The following is a 10,024-nucleotide window of genomic DNA, read 5'->3' as shown; positions in this document are numbered from 1 at the left end:
TTCAGTAGTTGTGGCTTGCAGGCTCTAGACCACAGGCTCAGTGGTTGTGGCTCGCGAGCTTAGTTGCTCCTTGGCATGTGGGATCTTCTGGGACCAGGACTCAAACCTGTGTCCTCTGCATTGGCAGGCGGATTCTTAACCACTGCACCACCAGGGAAGTCCCCTCTCTCAACACTTTAAATATTTCACTCCATTCTACTTGCTTGAATGGTTTCTGAAGAGAAGTCAGATTTAATTTTTTATCTTTGTTCCTCTATAGGAAAGGTGTTTTCTCCCCTCTGGTTTCTTTCAGTATTTTTCTTTATCTTTGATTTTCTAATTTTGAATATGATATGCCCAGGTGTAGCTTTTTTTTTTTTTTTTTTTGCATTTATCTTGCTTGGTGCTCTTTGAGGTTCCTGAATCTGTGCCTTGGTGTCTGTCATTACTTTGGGGAAATCCTCAGTATTTATTGCTTCAAATATTACTTCTGTTCCTTTCTTTCATTTCTTTCTGGTATTCCCATTACACACATATTATATCTTTTGTAGCTGTCCCACAGTTCTTGGATATTCTGTTCTGTTTTTTTTTTTTTTCAGTCTTTTCTTCTTTTTGTGTTTCTATTTTGGAAGTTTCTACTGACATATCTCAAGCTCAAAGATTCTCTTCTCAGCTGTGTCCAGTCTAATAATGAGTTCAAAAGGCTTCTTCATTTCTGTTGCAGTGTTTCTGATCTGTAGGATTTCTTTTTTATTCTTTCTTAGAATTTCCATCTCTGTTTACATTGCCCATCTCTTCTTGCATGCTGTCTACTTTATTTAGTAAAGCTGTTAGCATATTAATCATAATTGTTTTAAATTTTCTGTATGATAATTCTCAACATCTCTGCCATATATAAGTCTGGTTCAGATGCTTGCTCTGTCTCTTCAAATTGTGTTTTTTGCATTTTAGTATGCTCTATAATTTTTGATAGCCAGACATGATATACTGGACAAAGGAACTGCAATTAAAGAAACCTTTAGTAATATGGCGGTAATGTGTTAGGGGAGGGGAAGCTTTCTATAGTCCTGGGATTAGGTCTCAGTCTTTTTAATGAGTCTATGCCTCTGACCTGTGTACTTCACAAATGCTTCTCAGTTTTTCCCCCCCTTAGGTGGGACAGGATAGCTACAGTGTATTGCAGTTGGGTATTTCCCTTCCCCCAAATCAGCTAGGCTCTGATAAAACCCCAATAGTTTCAGCTCTGGTAAAATAGTTTCTCTTGGTGGCAGACTTGTTAAAAAGAACAGAATGCTCTGCTTATTTGAAAATGGTTCTTTTTCCCCTCCCTCTGTCAGAAACATGAGGGGATTTTTCTCCAATATTTACTAAGACAACCTGATTGACCTCCTAGCAATAAAACTGAAAAAGTTGGGGGAGACTCCTCCATCGCTGGGACCTCCTGGAGTTTTTAACTCAGACTTGTTCACTCCACTCTGAGCCTCCAGTGTTTTGTCAATTACAGGTAAGTTTCTCCTACCCCAGTATGGATTCCTATGGAGGATTCTGCTCAGGGTTTCTGTTCTGGTAAGATTTGGTTCTCTGTATTCACCTGTCTGTTGCTGCAGTTGTGCGGGTAGTGGTTTGCCCTGTGACCTCACATCTCTGATGGAGCTAAGAATTGTTGATTTTTCAGTTTGTTCAACTCTTTACTTGTTAGGACGGAGTGATAACTTTCAAGATCCTTACATGCTGAACCCAAAACTAGAAGTCCTATCCATACCTTTTCAGTAGGTACCACACAGTTGTCTAAACTACGGTCAGACATACTAATGCAAACACTCTGATTCTGATTACACTGACTCGAATATGGGTGTTTCTAAAATTTTTTACCCATTTACAGATTCTTTTATTAAAGTTGATTACTTTATGTATTCTCCTTTAGAATCACAGAACTAGAAAACTGGAAGTTACCACAGAGATCATGTAATTCAATATCTTCATTTTAAATATTAAAAAATCAAGCCTGAATCTGAATCAAACCAAGCCTCTAGACCAGCACTGTCCAATAGAAATTTCTGCCATGATGGAAATGTTCCACATCTGTGCCGTTTAGCCACTAGTCTTATGCAACCATTGAACAATTGAAATGTGACTTGTGCAACTGAGAAATGAATTTTTAGTTTTATTTAATTTTAACTTAGACACATGTAGCTAACGGCTACTGTATTGGACAGTGCAGCTCTAGAGCTAATTTGCATTGTAGGAAACAAAGAGGATAGAGAAATAAGTTAAGTGACAATTTGTTAAAAAATTGAGGGACTTTCCTGGTGGTTAAGAATCTGCCTGCCAGTGCAGGGGACATGAGTTCGACCCCATGAGTTCGTCCGGGAAGATCCCATGTGCTGCCGAGCAACTAAGCCTGTGCGCCACAACTACTGAAGCCTGCGTGCCTACAGCCCGTGCTCAGCAACAAGAGAAGCCACCGCAATGAGAAGCCTGCACAACACAACATAGAGTAGCCCCCGCTCGCTGCAACTAGAGAAAGCCTGAATGCAGCAACAAAGACCCAATGTGGCCAAAAATAAATAAAATAAATAAATTTTTTAAAAACTTATAAAAAATAAGTTGATGTCTAGAGGAGTTGACTAGCCCTGTAGCATACTGCTTATGGTTGACAGAACTAGAACTAAAACCCAGAACTCCTTAGTTCTAGGCTTTTTGGACTATATTGTGCCACCTTTCAGAGTCCACAGGTTGATGAATTTTGAGCAAGTTTTCTCAACCTCAGCACTATTGACATTGTGTACTAGATACTTTTTTGTCCTGGGGAGCTTTATTGTGCATTGTAGAATGCTTAGGAGCATCTGGCATCCACCCAATAAACGCCAGTACTGTCTTCCAGTTGTGACAACCAAAAAGGTCTCCAGAGAAGGCCAAATATCCTGGGGACAAAAACTGGGGGCAAAACCATCCCAGTTAAGAACCTCTGGTTCCCAGGATTTCCTAGGTACATAAGATGTCCTTTAGGACCCCCAAAAGAGGCAAGGTAGGTCCAACTTAATAGTACAATGAGAACTTCAAGAATGTGATCTAGTTTTAAAACTACAAATTAGGGAATTCCCTGGCAGTCCAGTGGTTAGGACTTGGTGCTTTCACTCTCAGGGCCTGGGTTCAATCCCTGGTCAGGGAACTAAGATACCACAAGCTGTGTGGCACAGCCAAAAAAAAAAACCCCAAAAAACCAAAAACCAAAACAAACAAACAAAAACTGTAAATTAACTCAAGACATGGCTGCCTATTGGTGGCTATCACCAGAATTAAGACCAAAAATCAAGGAATGCATAATAATTGTTTGTTGAGCACCTATTATGCACACAGTACTATGTGCTTTACATCTTTTATCTCTAATTCTCAAACTAACATTGCAAGGCAAATAGAATTCTCCTCATTTTACAGATTAGATAACTGTGGTTCAGAAAGTTTAAGGAACTGGCACAAGGTCACACAGGTAGCTAGCAAAAAAGAGAGGCAAAATTCACACCAATTAGCAATATCTGATTTTAACACCCATGTACTTTCTATTTGGATACCCATCTCTCTAACAACCTTTTGGTACTCAGGACTGCAGATCTGAAGCGTAAGATAAAGAAAGGGGGAAAGAAAAGAATAAGGGGAATTCTTACTGAGGTAAAGGTACATTTAATGGGGAGAGTTGCAGGGAGCTACTGCCAAATAATTACTATGATTAAAGCAGGCTTCTAGTAGAGAGTGGTACCTGAGCAAGGCCGTGAAGGAGTGTTAGAATTTGGGTGTCCACAAAGAGGAGGAGAATTCTGAAAAAAGGATGCCTTAGGTAAAAGCTTGATTCCTGGGATCTTCCCTGGTGGCGCAGTGGTTAAGAATCCACCTGCCAATGCAGGGGACACGGGTTTGAGCCCTGGTCAGGGAAGATCCCACATGCCGCGGAGCAACTAAGCCCGTGCACCACAACTACTGAGCCTGCGCTCTAGAGCCCACAAGCCACAACTACTGAGCCCGCGTGCCACAACTACTGAAGCCCACATGCCTAGAGCCTGTGCTCTGCAACCAGAAAAGACTGCAATGAGAAGCCCGTGCACCACAACAAAGAGTAGCCCCTGCTTGTCTCAACTAGAGAAAGCCCGCACACAGCAACGAAGACCCAGTGCAGCCAAAAATAAATAAATAAAAATAAATAAGTTTATTTAAAAAAAAAAGCTTGATTCCTGAGGAAATTCTCCCCCAAATTTTGAGGAAACCATGAGCAGTCTAACTCGGGTGGAAGAAGGAAGGAGATGAGGTTGGGGAGATATAGGTTGTAACTAGCTCACAAGGGGTCCTGAATGCTGGCTCAATGGTTTTGATTTCATTCTGTGTAAAATTAGACTTTTTTAAGTAGAGACATGACAAGATTAACACTATATTTGTTGCTCAGACCTTGTGATATCCTTCTCAAAGCAAGATGTAATCATACGCTCCCTCCCACCCAACACACACACACACACACACAGAGAATACAGTAATTTAAATTCAGTTGAAACGTGAAAGAAAACCACTTCACTTTCATGTATAATCAACTTTCTATGGTGGCTGGAAAGTTAATTGAAAGTTAAGACTTCCATAGTTTACAATAAAGAAAAATTCTTTAATCAAGAAGAAAAAGGAAATTACAGGAAATTTTATTCTAAAAAGCAGCATTTTCTCTGTTAAAATTCTTATTTCCTTTGTCTTAAATGTGAAGGAAAGAAAATTTTGAGACTGGGAGAGATTTCTTGTTCTAAGAAAGCAGATTTCTTGAAATTCAATTACTCTAATTCAAATTCAAGTGAAAATTCAAGTGAATAACTGAGGTTTCTTTACTTGCCAGGTATCAAGGAGTATCTCTTTCTCACAGCAATGCAAAAAATTAGGAAAAACCCCCCAAAACTTTGTGTAATCTCTGTTCCTGTGTCTGCTGTACCATCACACATCTCAATTAGTTTTTCCCCTACATTTTTCACAGAAAAAAATTAAATATATGATATTTCTGACATTAATCAGTGCTCCTAGGAACTATATCTGGCACTGTGTTTTCAGTTTTTTGGATAATTGTTTCTTTTTTAAAGAAGACAAGAATGTCTTTTTTTTTTTATAAATTTATTTATTTTATTTTTGGCTGCACTGGGTCTTCCTTGCTGCTGGCTTTCTCTAGTTGCGGCAAGCGGGGGCTACTCTTTATTGAGGTGTGGCAGGCTTCTCATTGTGGTGGCTTCTCTTGCTGTGGAGCATGGGCTCTAGGTGCATGGGCTTCAGCAGTTGTGGCACATGGGCTTAGTTGCTCCGCGGCACTGGGATCTTCCCGGACCAGGGCTCAAACCTGTGTCCCCTGCATTGGCAGGTGGATTCTTAACCACTGCACCACCAGGGAAGCCCCTGGATGATTGTTTTGATTTGTATATCCATTTGATTGATTGGCTCCTTTTACTTTTTCTGTTTCAGTAGTAAAGTGGATTAATAATTATCACCTTATTTGGAATTAAGGTTATGAGATCTAGAGTTTCAGAGGTAAATGGCTGTAACTGAGACTCATAAGGCTTAACTTATATTACACCAAAATTTTAATAGTAATTAAATAAGTAACACTGTTAAAAAAAAGATCTGATATCAAGTAGTTCTTAAATTAATAGTCTGACACATAATAAAGGCAGTCAACTCAACAGTGATTAAAACAGGAAATGCTTCACAGTTTTTTGAGGACATTTCTAAAAACAGTTACATATTTCATTTTTCCCATTTTATCATAATGGATTTAATATAAGGAAAAAGATCTTTGTTTACTAGCATTCCATTCTCATCTATATTTCCTGCCAAAAGGATCATTAGCATTTGTTTTATCACATGATTCATCATAGTGAAACACATTAGTAGATCAAGAAGATTATGGCTTCCAGCTGTGAATAAGCAGATGGAAAATAGTGCCCTAAAGAAATAAGTATGAATGAAACAAAAGCTTGTTTCAGTATAAATTAAGAGGGAGAATAGAAAATTAAAGGAAAAACATTTTTTCAATTGTTTTTAAGTTTCCAAATGAAGCAGCCTCCGTACAGAATATAGCCTTAATTGAATAATTTTACAAAGAGAAATGGCATCACAAAAGCCTAGTTTTCTACTTACATATTCTTATTGTTTGCAGTTACTCAGTCCCATTAAAAGTTTTCTGATGTTTTAGTGGATATTGAAAGATGATTTTATTACAAAAAAAAGGAAAACCACTTGGGGGTGGTGTAGAATGGGAAATATTATTTAATGGTTATTGAGTTGCAGTTTGAGATGATGAAAAAGTTCTGGAGATGGAGAGTGGTGATGATTGCACAACAGTGTGAATGTACTGAATGGCAATAAACTGTACACTTAAGAATGGTTAAAATGGTAATTTTTACCTGACATATAGTTCATCATGAGAGGGAGAGGGAGGGGGAGAGAGACAGAGAGAGAGAGAAGCAACTTATTCTACTTGACTAGATTATGATAAAAAGGCAAGAAATTCTAAAAGCCAAATTATAGACATTTTATATAATATTTTATACATAATACACTTTATTTCTCATCAGGCAGTTGTAATAGCTATTAAAAATAATAGAGGCTATGGAAGCAATTCTAAATTTCAGATACCTGAGTGACCAGGTGAGTTAGCATATGCATAATGAAAACAGCAACTTCCTTTCTCTTTTAGGTTCTTGATCCACCGTTTACAGCTTTTGCTTTAAAGTGATGTCTTGGTAACTGCCAACCCTGCCCACTTCCTAGACTGTCCCTCCATTCCTGTTCTTTACCTGTGTAAGTTAATGGGAGAATTAAGCTAATGCAACACAGATACCACAAAATGCAGTGGATTAAATAAGACAGGAATTGTAAATCTTTCTCTTATAGCAATCTAAAAGTAGGTAAGCTGTCCAGTGGAAGGGCAACTCCATTCCACAGTGAGATTAAAGGATCCAGTTCTCCCCTTCTCATTGCTCTTCCAACCCCTAGAATGTTGTCCTTGTCAACCAGCTCACAGGAAGGCAGGAAAAGTGGAAATGAAGGGCCATTTCCTTTTGTGCAAGTGACATGGAAGTTGCATGTCACTTCTCATATTCTATGGGCAGGACTTTAGTCAATGGCTACATCCAACTAGAAAGGATAGAGGAAAATATTATTTCTTACTAGGAATCCATGTGCCTAGCTAATACTATGGAAGAATGGATTTGGGGTGGACAACTTGCAGTCTGCCACTACCCTACTCCTGCCATCATCTGGATGACTATATTTGGTTTGTTTGATTATCTTTTAATATCAATGTCTCCAGAGATGAAAAACTATTAAGTTGCACTCGTCACAACATTCTTCTAAAAGGTCTTAGAAGGCCATAGTCTTATTCCATAATTCCTGTAAAACAAACCACCTCAAAACTTAGTGATAGGGGGCCTCCCTGGTGGCACAATGGTTAAGAATCCGCTTGCCAACGAAGGGGACACAGGTTCCATCCCTGGTCCGGGAAGATCCCACATGATGCAGAGCAACTAAGTCCATGTGCCACAACTACTGAGCCTGCGCTCTAGAGCCCACGAGCCACAACTACTGAAGCCTGTGCGCCTAAAGCCTGTGCTCCACAACAAGAGAAGCCACCGCCATGAGAAGCCCGCGCACCGCAACAACGAGCAGTCCCCACTCTCCGCAACTAGAGAAAGCCCGTGCCCAGCAACGAAGACCCAACGCAGCCAAAAATAAATAAATAAATAAATTTATTTTTAAAAAAACAAACTTAGTGATATAAAACAACCATTTTATTGAACTCAGATTCTACGGACCAGGAATTTGGGCAGAGGAAAGAAGGGATGGCTTGTCTCTGCTCCACAGTGTCTGGGGCCTCAGCTGGAAAACTCAGAGGCTAGGAGTGACTTAATGGCTGAGGGCTGAAATAATCTAGAGACATCTTCATTTATATGTCTGGTGGTTGATGCTGACTGTTGTTTGGGACTTCAGCTGGACTATCAAAGTAACACCAGCCAAAACATAACACCACACAGTCAAACTGCGTGGCTTCATTTAGGCTTCCTCATGGTGATTTCTTAAAGAAGAAACATAAAGCACTAGCCACAAGGGAAAAATATGATAACTTTAACTACATTAAGATTAAGAAAGCTTGTTCCTCAAAAGCACCATAGAGAGAGTAAAAAGACGCCATGGAATGGGAAAATGTATTTGCAATACATATTTTATTTGGAATATACATTACATTATTCGGAATAGATGAAGAGTCCTAACAAATAAGTAATACAAACTATCTACAACTTTTTACTTTTTTAATTTTTTTGATAGTTTAGTAAAAGAAGAATACACTGTGACCAATAAGGATTATTTAGGAATACAAGGATGGCTTAAAATCACGAAATCAATTAACCTATTAGTAGGTTAAGGAGAAAAAAACACAAAGATTCTCTGATGTTGAAAAGTTTTCAATTAAAATCTACATACATTCCTGATTTTTTAAGGTTAAGCTGTTGAAAAAATTTCCATAGAACTAGAAAGTAACCCCTTTTCATCATCAAGAACAGCTATCACAGACACACAGCCCACACCCTACCTTAACTGAAAGAGGAAAGGCATTCTTGTTAATATAATGAACAAGACAAGAATGCAAGCAATTGCTGCTATTTTAGACTGTTATGGAGGTTCTAGCCAGGTATGATTTTCTTTTTTATTAAATTTATTTATTTTATTTTTGGCTGTGTTGCGTCTTCGTTGCTGTGTGCAGGCTTCCTCTAGTTGCGGCGAGCAGGGGCTATTCTTCGTTACGGTGCGCAGGCTTCTCATTGCGGTGGCTTCTTTTGCTGCGGAGCACTGGCTCTAGGTGCGTGGGCTTCAGCCCCTGCGGCACACAGGCTTCAGTAGTTGTGGCTTGCGGGTTCTAGAGCACAGGCTCAGTAGTTGTGGTGCACGGGCTTAGTTGCTCCGCGGCATGTGGGAGCTTCCTAGACCAGGGCTCGAACCTGTGTCCCCTGCACTGGCAGGCAGATTCTTAAATACTGTGCCACCAGGGGAGTCCCAGGTATGATTTTCTATCTGGAAAATCCAGGAAAATCATCCAAAAATGTGTCATCTGCTTTGGCTCAGCTAAGTTGGATTTGTGTCCCTGGGAAGAGAGAATGCTTCGTCTTGGCTGAAACTGCTCAGTTTTCAAATACATTCAGGAGTCCCTGCCTCTGTGGGAGAGAAGAAGCTCGCAGCTCGGCGGCTGTCAGCCACTGGCCTAAAACCTTTTAAATGCGCAAAATATTTGAATTAGTCATTCACAAGAAGGGAAATACAAATGGCTAACAAATATTGAAAAGATACTCAAACCCATTTGCAATTAAGGAAATGCAAATTAAATCCACAATTTAAAAAAACACCATATACTTATCACTTCACAAAAATAATAAAGTCTAACTATCAAAAGTACTGTTAAAGATATGAAACAACTGGTATTATCACACACTCTTAGTGAGAGTATACTTTGGCACAATCAGTTTGGAAATCAGTTTGGCACTATCTGGTAAAAATAAAAATATGAATATTCAATGACCCAACAGCTACTTTGTATATAGGCTTGAGAAACTGTGCACATGTACCAGAACGTATGTATGACCTGTACCATTTGAATATGAATTTATGTATTTCACCAATTTACAAACTAAAGGAGAAAAATCATATAATCATCTCAGCATATGCAATATGTGACAAAATTCAACATCCATTTATAATGTAAACTCTTGGCATACTAGAGAAGATCTGAATTCTAAAGAGCTCCAAATGTGTATGAACTACAGAATGTAATCTTCCTTTCCAATTAAATATCCTCTAAACTATTTGGTATATAAAAGTCTAAGATAATAGCTCAGGGACAAGGTTCCTTAAAGATTGTCCTTCTGTTTACTACATCTTTATAACATCTTTTTTTTTTTTTAATATATATTTATTTATTTGGCTGCGCCGTGTCTTAGTTGCGGCATGCGGGCTCTTAGTTGTGGCATGCATGTGGGAT

The 10,024-nt window shown here is 38.9% G+C and overlaps 1 protein-coding gene across 2 annotated transcripts in view; it reads right to left on the bottom strand.

Annotated features, from left to right (window-relative positions):
- Positions 1-8,381: 8,381 nt before the first annotated feature.
- CARF (calcium responsive transcription factor) overlaps positions 8,382-10,024 on the bottom strand; it is an 81,331-nt gene continuing 79,688 nt past the window's right edge. Inside the window, exon 20 of one of the 2 annotated variants that reach the window (XM_059928498.1) lies at positions 8,382-9,257. The gene's annotated coding sequence lies outside the window, so the exon portion shown is untranslated. The remainder of the gene's footprint in view (positions 9,258-10,024) is intronic. The other variant, XM_059928500.1, reaches the window with a different exon arrangement.

Source organism: Balaenoptera ricei, chromosome 7, assembly GCF_028023285.1.
Source record: "Balaenoptera ricei isolate mBalRic1 chromosome 7, mBalRic1.hap2, whole genome shotgun sequence".
NCBI lineage: Eukaryota > Metazoa > Chordata > Mammalia > Artiodactyla > Balaenopteridae > Balaenoptera > Balaenoptera ricei.
The sequence above is the reverse complement of the archived record's forward strand: the minus strand, read 5'-3'. Positions and strand labels throughout refer to the sequence as shown.